The sequence below is a fragment of the Leucopleurus acutus genome (genome assembly GCF_964270905.1).
Source record: "Leucopleurus acutus genome assembly, chromosome: 2".
Lineage (NCBI taxonomy): Eukaryota > Metazoa > Chordata > Mammalia > Artiodactyla > Delphinidae > Leucopleurus > Leucopleurus acutus.
The window spans coordinates 143,207,461-143,225,448 of NC_139143.1; the positions used below are offsets into that span (position 1 = coordinate 143,207,461).

Sequence of the window (17,988 nt, forward strand, 5' to 3'; positions counted from 1 at the left end):
CCATAAAATGTGCAACACCAAGAGAGAACATTAATGTAAGCTATGGATTTGGGGTGACTATGATGTGTAAATGTAGGTTCCTCCATCGTAATAAATGCACCACTCTAGGTGGGGACGTTGATACGCATGTGTAGTGCAGGGGGGATATGGAAATCTTTGTACCTCCTGCTCATTTTTGCTGTAAACCTACAACTGCTCTAAAAAATAGTCCATTAAAAACAATGACAACAACAATTTCAATTCTCAATATCCTTCAGTGATCAAGATCAAGAAACAGTACATCAGCTCTTCAGAAGGAGGATACAGCCAGATTTGCTATTAATGGCAAGAAAATGGCAATTTTGTGACTTAGCCATTTAAGCATTTATAGTAAATATCATCTCTCTAGCCTCAGGGCATTAACAGTCTCTTGGGGGAGCAGAGCACCCTAGGATCACCCAGCTCACATGGGGAGAGCAAGTGTTTGAACCCAAACAGTTAGCTTCAGAGCCATGTCCTTAACTATAAAACACACTGCCTCTAGGAGCATACCCTCTGTGTGACACTGACGGGGGGATTTCACAGGTGAAATACAAGGTATTTAAGAGAAACAATGCAGGAAGAGGACAACCCTACCTGGGGATATTAAGGAAGCTTCCCTTAGAGGAGTAGTTTGAGCTGTGAGTCCTGAAATGTGAATAGGAGTTCACCAGGGGAACCGAGGTTGTGGACGAGATGTTTTAGGCATAGCGTGTGTATCAAGGCATTCAGTTCAAGCATGATCCTGCCTCCAGATGGGAGACAAAATACCCAGCCTCCTCAGGGCTCCTCCAGTCTTTTGATTTCACTGCTGCTATGAGGAAAGCATTACTGAGCATGTACAGTCTGGATCAGACACGGTGATGCTTCCCTGCATTCATTTTCTTCATCCCTTAAGGAGAGTAATAGTAGTATTTATCTCATAAGTTCATTAAGTGAGTTGATTCACATAAAGCATGTAGCACAGCACCTGGTATACAGCACATGCCCAACAAACAGTAGCCATTTTTGTTCTCATTGTTTTCATTCATCATCGTCGTCATCATCACCGTACCATAGCTACCTCTGATCAAGGAAAGACTAACGAAAGAAATATTCAAATGAAACCTTGCTTTGAGACAATGTTAAGAACACTGCAGAGAAAAGAGATGGGTTTTCAGCTCTGAGTTGATCATTATGTGAACTAAATGAAATAATAACCTAAGCAACCCAGCTCACTCTTGCTCAACTCAACGTAAAATTGAGTTAAAAACTAAATTCTTTTTTTTTAAATTTTATTGGAGTATAGTTGCTTTACAATGTCGTGTTAGTTTCTACTGTACAGCAAAGTGAATCAGCTATACGTATACATATATCCACTCTTTTTTGGATTTCCTTCCCATTTAGGTCACCACAGAGTATTGAGTAGAGTTCCCTGTGCTATACAGTAGGTCCTCATTAGTTATTTATTTTATACAGAGTATCAACAGTGTATATATGTCAATCCCAATCTCCCAATTCACCCCATCGCCCCCCTTTCCCTGGTATCCATATGTTTGTTCTCTACGTCTGTGTCTCTATTTCTGCTTTGTAAATAAGATCGTCTATATCAATTTTTTCAGATTCCACATACATGCGTTAATATACAATATTTAAAAAACAAATTCTTGATTCATATCTGGCATAGCAGTACTGGGCCCAAAATGTGCCCCCTCAGCAAAGTTAGTGTCAAAACCAGTCAGAATACTTCATGCATCATGGAGTGATTCATTAATTCCCAGACACAATTTTGCCAGCACTGAGCATGGCATCACAGAGATACAGAGGCGAGTACTGGATCTCCACCCTTGAGTAGCTCAGAGGGAGGAAGGGAACATAGTCGTAGGTACCGGGGGGAATGCAAAAAATCAATGTAAGAAGGGTTTTTTTTTTTTTTTTTTTTTTGGTACGTGGGCCTCTCACTGTTGTGGCCTCTCCCGTTGCAGAGCACAGGCTCTGGACGCGCAGGCTCAGCGGCCATGGCTCACGGGCCCAGCCGCTCCGCGGCATGCGGGATCCTCCCGGACTGGGGCACGAACCCACATCCCCTGCATCAGCAGGCGGACTCTCAACCACTGCGCCACCAGGGAAGCCCTAAGAAGGGTTTTAATGCGAGCAAACACAAAGCTCTAGGGGAGCACAGAAGGCTTGAGAAATTAACTTCGTGAACCAGAGAAAAAATGAAAAACGTGCCTGAGATACACATCCTAGGGAAACTAGGGTGAGCAGTACTAAGTTATCGGTGGTTTGCCCATTCTCTGGTTGAAACAAACAGCAGCTTCCCGAATGGGTCCTGCTCCCACTCGCTTCTGTGCTTCATCATGCAGTTCCCTCTGTCTGAAACACCCTTACATTACTGACCCTTGGTAAATCTTAATCACCTTCAGGTGTCGATTCCTTTGGGAATTTGTCCAAGGGTGTGCTGTTCATCCCCCCTCCATGGTGCTTCCACTGGTCCCTATCCTAGCATGAGCTGCATTATGATTGCCTGCTAAACTGTCTCCCACCCTCAACTGTAAACTAGATGTACATTCTGCTTTTTTGACTTTCCAGTAAGGCTAACACATAGAAGACATTATAAATGTTTGTTGACTCAGTACCTATCACTGATGTCTTCTTTAACCTGCACGCATACCCATTTTATTCTTGTACTGGAAGTCGGCTTTGAGGGCTAGAGCTCAACTGGAGCTCTACCACTGCAACTCAGTCCATATGCTGAGTTTTTAAATGCATTCAAATTAAAAACAAAACAACCAACCAACAAAAGGGCCCAGAGGCCTCTGCTCAAGTGTAAGTCAATATCCTTGCTAAACTAAATACGGAAGGGAAGTTGCCTGCTTACTCTTCTTTCTAATAACTAGCACAAAGGAGCTCATGGGGTTTAATTGAGAAACCATACAAAAAGGTAAAAGTGCACTTACGGTGTACCATGTCTTTTCTTTTTTATCTCCTTTAAAATGATCATGTGTTTTTCTAATTGAGAAAGGCTTATTTATAAACCAGATCTGAAAAAAAAAAAAAATCCATGGCCTATATTTACTGTTTCCCTTGTGGCATCATTTCTGTTTCTTTTGAACCTTGCAAAGCAAGGTTTACAACAAACAAATCATGTCTTGTAAATTAGGCAACCGGAGAAACTGAGATGGGAATGACTGATGGCAGGCTTAGAAAAAAAAACACCATAGATCACAGAGGGTCACAGTATTTCAGTTACTCACCAACCTGGCTGGATCCACTGATTTTAATGGTGTGAGACATAGTTCTAGGTACACCTGAAATCAATGATCACTTACTAATCATACCTAGCCTGAGTATTTTTAGGCAAAAGACTAGCAAATTAAGAGTGTAGGTCTTCCCTGGTGGCACAGTGGTTGAGAGTCCGCCTGCCGATGCAGGGGACACGGGTTCGTGCCCCGGTCCGGGAAAATCCCACATGCCGTGGAGCAGCTGGGCCCGTGAGCCATGGCCGCTGAGCCTGCGCGTCTGGAGCCTGTGCTCCGCAATGGAGAGGCCACAACAGTGAGAGGCCCGCGTACCGCAAAAAAAAAAAAAAAAAAAAAAAAGAGTGTAGCATTCAATAGTTTGGAAATGGAGGACAGAAAAGAATGTCAGGTGGAAGGGAAAATTACACCAGGGGAAGAGAAGGATATGGAATGATGGAATAATCATCTTTAGGAAGGGAAATATCTTCAGTTGAAAGCAACTGTTTTCCATTTCTACGAAAGCAACGAGCATAAATTTCAGTAAAGGAGGACTCAGATTAACTGAGAGAAAACTGCCTAACTTACAAGACTAGAAGACACGAGTTGGCATGAGACGACATTCTTCTTCAAAGGGATCTTTAAGAAAGGACGGCCATGTCAGTTTAAGGTGGCTGGGAACTGGCCTGAAGAGAAGAGAATGGATGATGCAGGTGACTTCTAGTTTTTATCATTATTATCATTGTTATTCTGGTCCTAAGATTCTGCAATTCGTTTGATTTACTGTAAAGCCAACCCCTTCGATCTCAACAAAAGAACAGTACTGAAGAGTAACGTTTCTGGGAATTTCAAAGTCATGAAAACAGTTGTGCCCAATTTATGGTCTTATTTAAATAAAAGCGCACAAGTTTCCCTTTAGATTGCAGTTTAGTAAAAGACACTGAGCTGCTACGCAGTGCAGATTCTGTGGGAGGTGACGGGGCAATGGAGATAAACCATGAGTCCCAGTCCTCAGTCCAATGAAGGAGGGAAAATGAGCCCATTCATTACTGTGGTGTAAGTGACACTAATAAGCAGCCTTACCGAAATCCAAACCATGGAGAAACAAAACATAGAAAGGCAATATGCAGTTGTGCTTTCAAGTGCTGGAAAAAATCTGAGAAAGAAGTAGATGATGAAGTTGGTATTAAAAAGTCGTAAGATGGTAAATGCTATACACATTATAAACAAAGACACAGAAGTATGAATACTTGAATCATGCCTGGGAACAAGGAATGGCCTCGTTTAAACTGAACAAAGGTAGCTGCTGGGAAGTAATAAGAAAAAAAAAAGAACTTGAAACTTAGCTTGGGTCATGGAAATGACCCAGTAGGTTAAATCTCTAAAGGTGAGGCGAGAGATATTTATTATCCTTGGGTCAAAATAAAGTCATTTCCTAATTATTTCCCCCTCAACTGGAATAAGTCAGACCAAATTTATTATGGTGTTTCTTAACAGAAATCCTAACACTGAAAAGTTACAACTTAGGCAATTAACTGATAACTGTTAAACACATGCAAAGTCTTGGACTTCCCAGCCACTGTAATGCACCCATAAGGCACCAATATGGATAGGACTGCCTAGTGGAAGAACAGCTAACGGGACAGCCTTGGCACTTTCAGTAAGGGTTTAAAAATATTGTCACAATAGATATCTGACTCTGAAAAATCTTCCAAACCAGAAGCAGAGAAACACCAACATAAGCCATTTGGGAAAAAAAAAAAAAAAATCTATGACATGCCTAAACCTTAGAGCTGGCTGCTGCTGCAGAATTTGTAAAACATTCTGGGTTTACAATGAATAAAGGAGGAAGTGAATAAGTTCCCAACTGGTACTCACCTCTCAAGTAAACAAAAGAATGTTTCAGGATGTTGTGTAATGGAAAGGGCACAGGCTTTGGAAATAGGTAGTCCTGGATTGAAATTCTAGCTCTGCCACTTGCTATGTGATTAGGCATGGGCAACTCTCTGAACCACTCCATTTTCTCACATCTCAGGTGGGGTAATGACATTGAACTTAAAACCTTGCTGTGAGGAACAGATATACTGTAAAGGACCTCCTGGCACAGCAACTGACCTGGGCAGGCCTTCATTAACAATAACTAGTATTAGCAGTACTCCTTTTTCTTCAGCTTCACTTGGCACATTTAAACACACACACACACACACACACACACACACACACACACACACACACACACACACACACAAGTACTATATACTTCTCCTGCAATCTGTCCATCAAACCTATGGAAAATCTCCCCATTAAATGGTCTCTTCTGAAACCCCAAGATCTCTTCCCAACTGGTACAGAGACCACATGGGGAGGGTGGATTTTATATCAACACACAGTTCTCTTGTCAGCCTATAAATTGGCTCAGATTCCCTCCAAACAGAGTCTGTTCCCCTGAGCTTAATAACTACTCTAGATTCAGAAAGGGTCTGAAATATTCATGTTTTCAGTGGCATTTACGTGAAAACTCCAAACCAGAAGATTTTCAGTTAAATATCTATCATCATCCTGGTCCATTAGACCAATCACTGCCACATGCATATGTGCACACGGACATACTCTCCAGAGTGAGCCGCATGTTGACACATCTGTAACATCAGTGTAATATGTACTAAGTATTTCCCTAACACTTCCCCCAAAGCAGTCACTAGACCCATCGCTTAGGAAGTGGGATGCAGGACAAATACGTTCTCAGCCACTACATGTAATGGGTACATGAAATTTCTTTTCTGTTGACTGTTGTATACCTTTGAAGGTTTCCAGAATAAAAAGTGAAATCAAGTGAAAGAGGATTTAGTGACATGGAGGTCTAAATGCTGACCTTAGGGAAAGTCAATCTGAATGCCAATTCTGTGCCAGTCAAGGAAGAAAATAAGATAGATATGGTATCTGCCCTCCTGTACCCTGGAGGGAGCAGAAGAGGTCAGCATTTAACATAAAATTATATCAATACTTACAGCTGTCTTAAGTGGGAAAAGTGCAGGGTACTTTGAAATCTTATAATTAAGAGGGCCCCAATCTACCCTGGGGGTCAGGGAAGGACTGCTTGGGGAAGTGGCATCTCAGTGAGACCCGCAGGGTGAACAAGCATTGTCCAGTGAGGCGTGAGGGAGAGGGCAGTGTCCCAACCAGGAGGACAGCCATGCTGATCAAAAGAAAAAATGGTTAGGCACCTTTGACACATGTGATTTTTGCCTCCCGACAGTCCTGGTAAAAAGAAACAAAATTAAACTAAGTAACTGACTCAAAGTTGCAGAGCCAAAATTACTAATATTAGCAACTGCGATTTCTCTTCCAGATCCTCTTCAACAAATATCAGTGCCCACCATTTTCCAAGTCCCTAGGAATGTGTATACAGCGAGATGTGTACACACGAGGCAGCTGTGTCGGTGGGATGAGAAACCAATGATACAGCGAGATGTGTACACACGAGGCAGCTGTGTCAGTGGGATGAGAAACCAGTGAAGTTCTAGGTCTCAAATAGTGTTATTAGCTAAAAAAGCAAGAGTTGATGTGCTGTCCTTAGGCTTGAATAGGTACAGAAGTCCTGGAGATGAGCTAGTGAGCCATGTCTGGATCTTACCATGACTGAGAACGGGCCAGTCCAGGGTGGTGCAGACTGTATGCTTAGCTAGTGCCTGGCCTGCAGAGAGAGCTCCACTACGGGGTGGGTGGGTGGGGATAGTTGTTCTGAGGGCAAAAGCGGTTTTATCTGCCCCACACTTTTCCCTTCTGATTGCATCTCTGTACAGACCTGGTTTCCCACCACCAACCCTGAAGAACGCCCAACCTGGAGGTCGTGGCAGATACCATCACACGTAATGCAAATTAAAACACAGGGCTCCTCAGGCGACAGCAGAACTCTGACCACCCCCCCCCATGCCCCTGCCCATTCCCCGAGGAAGAAGAGAAGCTTCTGAGGAGCTGGAATCACAAGGACCTGGTGAGAGACTGACTGAGCGTGGAGGGGAGGAGGAGAACAAAGCCTTCAGGACGCTATCCTGGGCTCTGGATCCTTCTTCAAAGACAAAATCCATGTCTGAAGTCACCTCTTCAGATCTAATTAATGAGGGGTCAGGGAAACGAGGGTCTGAGGCGTGGTATCGTGGGCTAGTCGGGCCAGAACTTGTAAACACCCACCTCCTGTCCGGTTCTCTTGACCTTTCTCCAAGAACAGTGACCTCAGGCAGTGGTAAACAAAGATCACCCCCGAAGGGCTAATTTTAGTCCTCATTATAACAGTCAGAGCCAAAGCTCTTCCCGTTCCTGCGCTGGGACAAGACAAATACAGGGCTCCTTACCCCTGTAGCTCGACCTCTCTGGTTACCAGATACAGACAGACATCTGTGAAGGGCAAGCGCCCGCCAGGCTGTGGAATCTTATCAGGGAGATTTCCCAGAGAAGGGAGGTGGGTACAGCAGATTCAGGTGCTCTTCATTCACTCACTGACACTCAGTGATTCACTCACTCAGTCCCTGGACAAATGTTTACGCAGCACCTGCCACCTAACAGGCCCAGGAAGCGACCCTGCGTACACAGAGATGAGTGAGATGAACCGGGTGCCCTTCCTGGGGACCTGGGCAGAAGAGCCAGAATCAGAATCAGACAGTGAATCACAAAAATGACTATGTAGCGACAGTGGTGATCAATGCAATGGAGCGTACTTGAGAGGCATCTAATCTGGTCCGGGGGCTTGGGTACAGATTCCTGGGGAAGGAGTGTTTAAGATGAAACTTGAAGGATAATGAGAGCTGAGGGAAGAGAATGTGAAAAGGGCTGGACCGGCCAGAACGTGGACTGACTAGGCGGCAGCAAAGTCAGCGTGGCTACAGCAGGAAGGGAGGGTGTGCAGAGAACCGGGGGCCATGGGGCTGGAGGCGATGCAAGGCCAGACATCAAGGTTTGTGGCCCATGCCAAGTGCCAGGGACGCTAACCGGAGAAATATGGGGAGGCAATGACGGGTTTCAACCAAGGCGCTGTCACGATCAGCTCAAATCTCGACTGTGCCATCGTTAACCTATATGACGTCGGGTGGGTCTCAATCTCTCTGATTCTGCACCGTGAAGTTAGCCTCCTCCCACCTGTTGCCTCGTTCAGTCAACAGACATGTCTTTATCGTGTGTCTACTTTGTGCTGGCCATGTGTCACCAATGGCATGAGACAGGGAACAGGACAGGTCCTGGCATTCTTGGACCTCACATCCCAGTGGGGGAGTCAGCCAGGCAAACACGCGTGCCAGGGAGGAGACCAGCAGAATGACAAGGAGGAGAGTGACGCAGAAGGCTGCCTTTGGACAGGGTTGGCAGCGTGGGCCTCTGAGGAGAGGACCCTGGAGCTGAGGCCAGAGGAATGACAACAGTCCTTCAGAAGAAGGAGAGACTTGGGCAGAGGGGAGAGTGACCGTAAGGGCCTGGGGCCTGTGCAGCTGAGCAAGCGGAGCTGAGCGCAGACCTGATGGCACGGGGCCTCCTCGGAGCAGGGACGTTACTGCGTGAGCAACTGGGAGACTGCGAGGGACCTGATCTCAGTGACCCTGTGAGACCACTTAGGCTGATGTGTGGAGGATGGACAGGAAGGGGGCAAGAGTGGAAGGATGAGATCTAGAAGGGGGCTGCTGTGCTCTTCCACCATTGGCCACAGCACATTACATTTCATCACCAGCCAGCTACTGGCTTCATAACCTTGGGCAAGTTACTCAACCTCTTTGCATCTTAACTAGCCTTTGCACCTTAACTATTACAGGGGCAATAATACCCCCTACCTCACACTGGGCTGCTGTCATTTGTAAAGAACACAGAACAGAGCTTGGTGGAGCTCTCAATACATCTTAGCTACTCTCATTCTTTCACTATTCATTTTCTGTCCACCTCTGCGGCTGGACTCTGAGCGCCTCGTCTTTACCTGCGCAGCACCTGCACCAGGGTTTATCCTAGGTACACTGTAAATTAGGAGTCACAAATGGCTGCCGGGAGACCTAAATGGGCCCAAAGGCATACTTTGTTTGGCTGATGCAGAGACTTCAAAGTACATGAACTGTGAATGTCTTCAGGCTGGGGGTGCTCTCCCCAGCTTCCTGGGTCCCTCCTCACCTGTCTTACCTCATGCCTGCCAGTGTCTTACGTGTGTACTGCCTCTGCAGGCACTCAAGTTTGTGACCTCTAGTAAATCTAGTAAATCTGCCTCTGAGTGTAGCAAGCCTCCTCTCTGTACACCAGACACACAGAGGCCTGGAAAACACATCATCATCTTTGAGAGACGCAGCAGCCTTACCAATCCTGAAGACGTCCTTTCTGGATGTGAGCAGTATTCAAGGCTCCTTGGCCATCACTTGATTTAAATCAGTGGTTCTTAACCAGGGGAATTTGGCCTCCCAGGGGACAGCTGGCAATGCCTGGGGACGTTTTTGGTCTCCCTGACAGGGAGGTAGAGAGATGTACGACTGGCGTTTAGTGTGTAGATGCCAAGGATGGTGCTAAACATCCTATAGCACCCCACAGGACAGCCCTGCAACAGAAAATCATCTGGCCCAAGACATCAAGAGTGCCAAGGTTAAGAAACCTGACTTATATGTCTAAAGTACTTTCTGATTACTGACTATATGCCAAGCCTTATGCTAAGCTCTACAAAGACAAAGCTCTACAAAAGACAAAAGGACGGAAAAGTCCTTTTTCTCAAGGAGTTCAGATTCTAGCGGGAGAGATAATCATGTAAAGAAACAACTGTCACTCAGTGTGATTGGACCGAAAGCTGGTGGTGGGCTCTGGAGTAAGAGGGCTCTGGGTTCGAATGCTGATGTGGCTGTCTATGCATTAGCTGTGTGACTTTGTGACCAAGGCCACTTAACCCTTCAATTTCTTCTGAAACTCTGAATGGGAAATGATACTGTTTCTACTCCTACTACTATTATTGCCCCTGCTACTATTATTACGACTTCTGCTAGAGGTCTATTGCTACCACCACCACCATTACTGTCGCTGCTGCTGCTACTACTTCTACTACCACAGAAGTAGAGTACCAGACAGCCAGGAGGCAGGAAAGATTGGGAAGGAGAGATATGTACAGCTTCTAGAATGTGCCCCTAAAGGGAAACGTATGTTTCTTCTTCATCCATCTTTCATCCTGCTGCCTGGAAGGAGACCGAGGCTGAAAGCCACCTCGGATCATGCGTACAAGAGCATCACGTAAGGATGGTTCAAAGCCACCTGGGTTCCTGGAGGATCTCACGGAAAGCATCCATCTCTAGACTACCATGTAAGAAAGAAAGATGCCGTCTTATATAAGCCACAAATAGGACTATAACCTAATAACACAAAAGTACAGAAGTTGATTAAGCCAGTTAAGGAAAGCGCATTGCTAGCAGAGGAAATAGCATGTGCAACAATACAAAGAGTTGAAAGAGAATGAAGGGATCCAGGTTTTTTGATCCCTTCCACCAGGAGAGTGGCAGAGGGTGAGCTGGGAACATCAGGGAATAGCGAGATCACAGCAGGCCTGAACTCCGCACTAGGGAGGTAAGACTTGAAAACTGCAGGCATGGGATGCTGCCGAAGGGTTTCAAATGGAGAAGTAATAGATCCACGTTCAAAGATAAGACTAGAGGTGGACGGACCACCGGTTTCGGGGAGGGAGGTGAGGAGTGAGAAGGTGAGGTGGGATAGAAGTTGGGGGGAAGGCAGGAAGGACGGCGGGAGCCAAGGAGCCCAGTCAGGAGGAAAACGGATCCCAGAGGTAGTTAAGGGGCAATATAATAGTGTTTGCCCCTCATTTAGTGAACAGTAATGGATATGGGAGGTATGATATCAAGGGTTTTGGTTTGGGTAATACTGATAGCACCTTCCCTATGACAGGAAACACTGAAAGAAAAGCAAAATTATTTCAGGGAAAAGGAGTGGAGCCTGAGGTGCCTGTGAGCCAGCAAGTAGAGATACCTAATGATGAGCTCGTTGTGCAGTCTGGAGATCAGGAGAGAATGCAGGACAGACATCCAGATTGTGAAGTTGGCAGCGGACAGTGGGTATTTACATCATGCGACCACGTGACATTTTGTTGTACTCTGATCAGACTGAGGCATCTGACCTGCTGTATTCAGGTCCCCTCCAATAACCAATGGAAGAGTCCACCATCTCCTTTCCAAACGTATTGTGGGCTAGTATATTTTAAAAAAAATCCACACACTGGGGAACAGAGCAGCTGGGCAAGGTTCAGAATTTCTAGAGGACACTGGACCGTATCAGAAACAATGCTCTTCTCAGACCACAGCCTGTTTCTGAAGGAACCCTGATGGGGTCCCACCACAAGTTTGCATGCAGGGCCCATGAACACATCTGACACCTGCAGAAGCCATACACGTTTGGGACTGACATGTACACACTGCTATACTTAAAATGGATAATCAACAAGGTCCTACTGTATAGCACAGGGAACTCGGCCCAATATTATGTAACAACCTAATTGGGAAAAGAATTTGAAAAAGAATAGATACATGTATATCTGAATCACTTTGATGTACACCTGAAACTAACACAACATTGTTAAATCAACTATACTCCAATATAAAATAAAAATTTAAAAAAGAAAATGTCTCACTGCCCTGGGACTTTGCACCAAAAAGATATGAAACAAATCCCCTTGTAACGCCAACATTCAGTGTGGCTCACACAAAAATGTGCCACAGAGCACATCCAGATAGTACTTTCAAGGCCCCTAGAGCAATACTTTGTTTTAAATAGAAGTGGGCGTTGACACCACTAGGAAGGATCCGCCGGTGGCTCCAGTTATCACAGGGCAGAAGAAGCCCAGTAATTATTTTCTCCCCAAATGGTTAATTCTCTGCAAGTTAATTCTTGGCTCTTCTAAAACAGGACCCGAAAATTAGCTCTTCACGTGCAAGACTGCAGACACCGGACCCAGCAGCAGCTTCTGGCTGGCGGTTGTTCCTTACCACTACTTCTTAAGAAGTGAGGAGGGGGCAGGAAGTGGGGTTTTGACTTAGGCACCATTTAGCCAAGTGGAGAGAAAAATCTCCCTTTCGCTCTGAAACAGGATCAAACAGCTATAAAATTTATCGGACACAACTAAGGCAAGGGTGTTGGGTGAAAAGAATCAAAGAAAGAACTAAGGGCTGAGCTCAGGAGGGTGTAACAAAATCTGCACCTGTTGTCACTCACTTATTACCCCAGATCTCCCAGGCAGCTTAGATTTAAACCAGACAGGCCTGCGGCCCAGCCTTGCTGATGCTGGCCTTTTTTACCTATTAGCACAAAGTCAAAAACGTGTGTGAGCATGCAGGCACACGTGGGTGTGCATGGGTGCCTATGCATGTCTGCTGGAAACGAACTGGGAGGGGGGGCCTGGAAAAGAGTGAGACTTCTTCTTGTTGGGTAGAGGCAGAGGCGAGGCAGCAAACCTACCCACAAACAACTTCAGCCCAGAAAAGGCAAATTCCAGATTCCCTGGTATTTGCAATTTGAGGGTTGTATTTTCAAGTCTATTTTGATTGAATCCCCAGAATTAATCGTTTTCATAAAAGGAAAGCAACAGCACCAAATGAACTGAGTTGACTGGAAAGACAGAAAGTTCCCCAAGCAAAAAAATCAAGAGGAGAGACTACTGAAGTAGAAAAGTACTATTCCACTTACCCTCTGAAGAGCCCTATTTTCACACACATTTTAAATCTCTCTATATATACTTAGGTATGTGTATTTATTATTCTTTAACCTTTAAGTTTCTAAGATAGTTTTTTAAAAAACAAAAACAGAATTACTGAAATTAAATTTAGCAGGGCCAGCAGGAGATTCACTTTTCTAAAGGTCTACTCCAGGTCACCTATTTGGCAGGTCACCTCTTTTTAATCTCTTGCATTCAGTGCAGTCATACATCTGATGGTCTAATGTTTTCAGTTTTTGTTTTTGTTTTTGTTTTGTTTTTTAGCAGTACGCGGCCCTCTCATTGTTGTGGCCTCTCCCGTTGCGGACGCGCAGGCTCAGCGGCCATGGCTCACGGGCCCAGCTGCTCCGTGGCATGTGGGATCTTTCCAGACCAGGGCACGAACCCGTGTCCCCTGCATCGGCAGGCGGACTCTCAACCACTGCGCCACCAGGAAAGCCCTAATGTTTTCAGTTCTCACGAAGGGGAAGAAAGTTTCCCGCTGCATGAGGTCAGTCACGTGGTGACCAGCCACTCACACGCTGGCTGAGCACTGGACCAGAGGAGCTCCCTCGGCCCCAGCCAGGGGACAGGGCCCAGGAAGAGCAGCCGGGAACCTTCCCTGCTCACACTGGGAAGTAAGGGCAATATTTTCCCCAAGTTCTAGAGGACAGAAGAGACCTAAGCGAGGGGGATACTCACCCCACCTTTCATACTCAAAAGCACCTCTAATGTTGCCAAGTGGTCCACTCGGTACTCGCCAGCACTAACAGGTGCCATCAGAGACTCCAGAGGTACACAGTCCTCAGCTCTAGTCCCAGCCACGGGGGCAAGTTGCCTAACTCTCTGAGCCTCAGTTATCGCCCCTGAAAAAAAGCAGTAATAGCTTTGAAAGTTTAAATGAAATAATCCAGGTAAAAAAAAATTCTGTATGGGTCTTTAGCACTCAGTATATGTTCACAATATTTCGAAAGTGCTTTGTAAGCTCAAAAGAGATGGGCAGATAGCAGTTAACAAATCTCTCGAGCACCCTTCTGATCTCTGTGTCCTTAACATCCAGTGCCATTCCCATGGACATTTAATGACAATCTCCAACTGGGGAGTGGTGCAGAGTGGTGGTTGAGTACTTGGGTTCTGAAGGCAGGCAGATCTGAGTTTGAATTCCAGTTCTATCACTTATTAGCTGAATGACTTTGGGCAAGTCATTTTAATAGTTTCTCTCTCCAAAAAGAGGAGGGTCAAGGGGCTTCTCTGGTGGCGCAGTGGCTGAGAGTCCGCCTGCCGATGCAGGGGACACGGGTTCGTGTCCCGGTCCGGGAAGATCCCACATGCCGCGGAGCGGCTGGGCCCGTGAGCCATGGCCGCTGAGCCTGCGCGTCCAGAGCCTGTGCTCCACAACGGGAGAGGCCACGGCAGTGAGAGGCCCGCGTACCGGGAAAAAAAAAAAAAAAAAAAAAAAGAGGAGGGTCAAATGACAGAATCTCAAACTCTCAATAAAAGTCAGATTGTGTGTATGTTCCTCACCTTCATTAATAAAGTCTCAGGCAATGATTAAAACTGGAAAATGTTACATGATCCCTGTAGGACACATGGAATCATAAAATAACAGGGGCAGAAATTACCATCAAGTCAGGTAATATCTGGCCTCTGAGCCACTATCCCTGGGTCCATACACTTGGAGAACATCAAGAGTGGATATTTCTTTGTCGCTTAGCTGAGACTGACTTACCAGTCATCCCACACACTGCTCCAGACAGCAATTTCCAATCGATAAGAACAGGCATGAGAGCTAATCTATCCGATGTTCCCAATCCAGTCCTACCTTCCCGTATGGGAGATGAGACAGCAGGAGGCCATGGCGGTTAAGGGACCTGCCAAGGGTCCCGCCTCTAGTGGGTGATGATCCTGGCCCCAGAAAGTAAACCATCTAACTCCTCATGCAATGTTACTTACATCTCCCCCTCTGCCTTTCCGAGTTGCTCATACATCCTCAGGGATGTGAGAGAAGCTTCTCTTTTTTGTTTTTTAACATCTTTATTGGAGTAAAATTGCTTTACAATGGTGTGTTAGTTTCTGCTTTATAACAAAGTGAATCAGTTATACATATACATATGTTCCCATATCTCTTCCCTCTTGCGACTCCCTCCCTCCCACCCTCCCTATCCCACCCCTCTAGGTGGTCACAAAGCACCAAGCTGATCTCCCTGTGCTATGCGGCTGCTTGAGGGAAGCTTCTTTGACCCCCTCTTTGCTGTCCTCCTCAAAGCTGCATGGGGGGGGGGCGCAGTGCACTTAACAAATGACTGCTAAGCTAACTCCAACAAGGCCTTTCTGTGGCAGGTGAAGGATGAAGGGGAAAAAATAAAGTATCTTTTTCAAACACTTTGATTGAAGATATACAGGTTTACAAATATTCCTAGCCAAGTCTGCTTCTCATTGGCGTGAGCAGACAGAATTCTTACAGCCCACAGAACCTGACCTGTAACTTCAGCCACGGCAAAGTGAGTCACTTCAGCTGCTGAGGGAATGCAAGGTGACCGGCCCTCACCTCCACCATCTCCATCTCCGTCTCCCTTGACCGTGAGTAAAGCAGCAGCTATGCAGTTGGTGCCACCAGATCGGCGGCGGCCTGAGGCCATCTGTTTCTGTCTGGCAGGCAGGATCCCAGCATGCGCTGGTTCCAACTGGATTTCTGTGGGGAGGGAAGCAGAGAAGGCCCCAGCTGCTGTCACCAGACAAGGAGGCGCCTCCTCCTCACCTCCATCCCGGGCGCCCTCCATGGACCTGAGTTCCCAGCTGTCCTGTGGCTACAGACTCTCCTAGCCTGACTCAGAATACTAAACGTGCCCTCCCTCCAAAGGGAGCATTAAAAACAATTTGGTGTGTGTTTATTCATATCTGTGATAGGGAACGGAGGGTGGGGTAGAAAATTAGACTTATTCTCTTTTGCAGGTGGTACCATCTGTTGCAAGATTTTTACTTCCCTCAATTCCACAACATGCCTGGCATCCTCAAAGTTTTTGAAACAAAATAATAATTGTAATGATAATAACCAAGCCTGTATCAGCATTGCCTGACCTTGCTTAGAGAACTGTAGGCAACTACACCCCTTTCCTCAGTGTTCAGCTCACCCAAAGCAACCTGGATTGCCAAAACTGTTCCCGTCCACTCATTCAGCACATATTGATTGGAACTGACTATGTACGTTCTAGACACAGGTCTAGGCACTGGGGAGCAAGCAGGCAGGGGTCCTGCCTTCATAGAGCTTAGATTACATTTGGGGGATTTCAACGACTAAACAATATATTTAGATGACTAAACAATACAAAAGGGGAAACAATGTATTTCCAGAGAGTAGTAAGTGCGATGGGGACTTCAATGTGGAAGGTAGAAGAGTCCCTGTCGAGGGGGTCTCCCTGAGGAGATAACTTCTAAGGTGAGAATTGTGAATACACCACCACGTTTTGGTATTAAAGCATATTGTGCTGTGTTTTTGAGTCCTGAATTACTGCTGTTTTTGTTGGCATGATACTGTGATTTCAGACGTTCATCAGCAACTTTGTCCTTCTTGACTCTTCCCGTCCAACTGTTCCCTCCTTCCCCTCCTGGATACCCTAATGACAAGCACTCCTGGCCCCTCTTTGCCACTCCGCTCTGGTAACCCCTCTGCCCCCACCCATCTCCCACTGGGGAGGGGGAGGAATTGGGTCCCCAGCAGGGCCACCTACCGGATTCGTAGGGACAGGGACAAAACCACCTGCAACAGACGAAGGCAGAAGAACTGCCCGGAGGCTGTGGCTCTGAAGGCTCAAGTAGGGTGAGGGTGAGGGTGAGGGTGAGGGTGAGGGTGCGGAGCGTGATGTTAATCGTCCTCCCTGAAGAGACAGCAGCTTTACAGGGAGCCCAGGGGAGCGGGAACTGACACCAAGAGTAGGACCAGCAGTAGAGCCCAGAGGAAGGCTTCCTACCATGTGCCTACATTTTTGTATTTGAAATATATTAAATGTCACTGTTTAAAAAAAATTAAGAATTGCAAACACTCTTAAAATATTATTCCTTGGTATGACGTAAAATAAACACTGAAAAACCAATTCCATTATTTTGCTCCAATACTACTGCAGGAGAAGGGCCCTGCTGATCTTCTGAAAAATGAAAAGAGCCAGAGGAGAAGAATTTCAGTCAAAGGGACTGGCAGACTCAAAGAACCCGAGGCAGAAAAGAACTTGGCATCTTCTAGGAGCCCAAGAAAAGCAGATGTGTGTGAACAAAGTGAGGAAAGGAGGGATGGCATAAGACGAGGGGAAGAATTAGGTAGAGGTCAGGATCATGACCTCAGTGAAAACTCTCACACCAAGGTCTATAGAGAAGTGTACATGCGTGTGTGTGCGCGCACACACACACACAGCAGAAGGAAAGTCAGGTGTATGTTGTTTCTCATGGGAAGAGTAGCTCCAATTTTTCCACCTCAGAAAAACAGCTGATTCCCATCCCCCTCTTCTTGTCATCATGATCCCCCCCTGCCAGAAGAGCCTTCCCTTCAAACAGGTCCCTAGTGCTAGGGCAGAGGGAATCTATGTATCAGGTGGGTAGGCTGGAGGCACACACCCCTCCCCCAATTCTTCAAAGTTAAAAAAAATGAATAGAAATGTGAGAGAAATCTCCAAAGAACATGAAAATAGCCACAAAATTGTGAAATCTAACTCTGATTCTTCTGTGCCAGTTTAACAATTGTGCCATTTTTATCAAATTTAACTACCTCCTCTAAATAATCCCCGTTTCCCAGACATTTAGTCACACTGTATCTGTACCACTGATTGAGAGCCTAATACATGCTCGACATTATGCTGCATGCTTTATATATGATAACACTTTAATTCCTCAGAATAAAGAAAGTAATATCAATCTCATTTTATGGGTGAAGAAACTGAAACTCAGAGATCTTAAAGTCACAAAACTGGTTAAGTGAAAGAGTCCAAATTTGAACCTAGATCTCTTTGGTTCTAAAACCCATCTTCCTTCTAATACATCAAGAGCCCTACAAAAAATTCTGATTCT

At 45.9% G+C, this 17,988-nt stretch overlaps 1 protein-coding gene across 7 annotated transcripts in view; it reads right to left on the bottom strand.

Annotated features, from left to right (window-relative positions):
• The window catches only part of FGGY (FGGY carbohydrate kinase domain containing), a 422,532-nt gene that overhangs the window by 282,477 nt on the left and 122,067 nt on the right, over window positions 1-17,988 (bottom strand). The window contains exon 1 of one of the 7 annotated variants that reach the window (XM_082834795.1): window positions 13,636-13,784. The exons of the other annotated variants lie outside the window; for them this stretch is intronic. The gene's annotated coding sequence lies outside the window, so the exon portion shown is untranslated. Of the gene's footprint in view, window positions 1-13,635; window positions 13,785-17,988 lie in introns of those variants that run through there. 7 annotated transcript variants of the gene reach the window in all.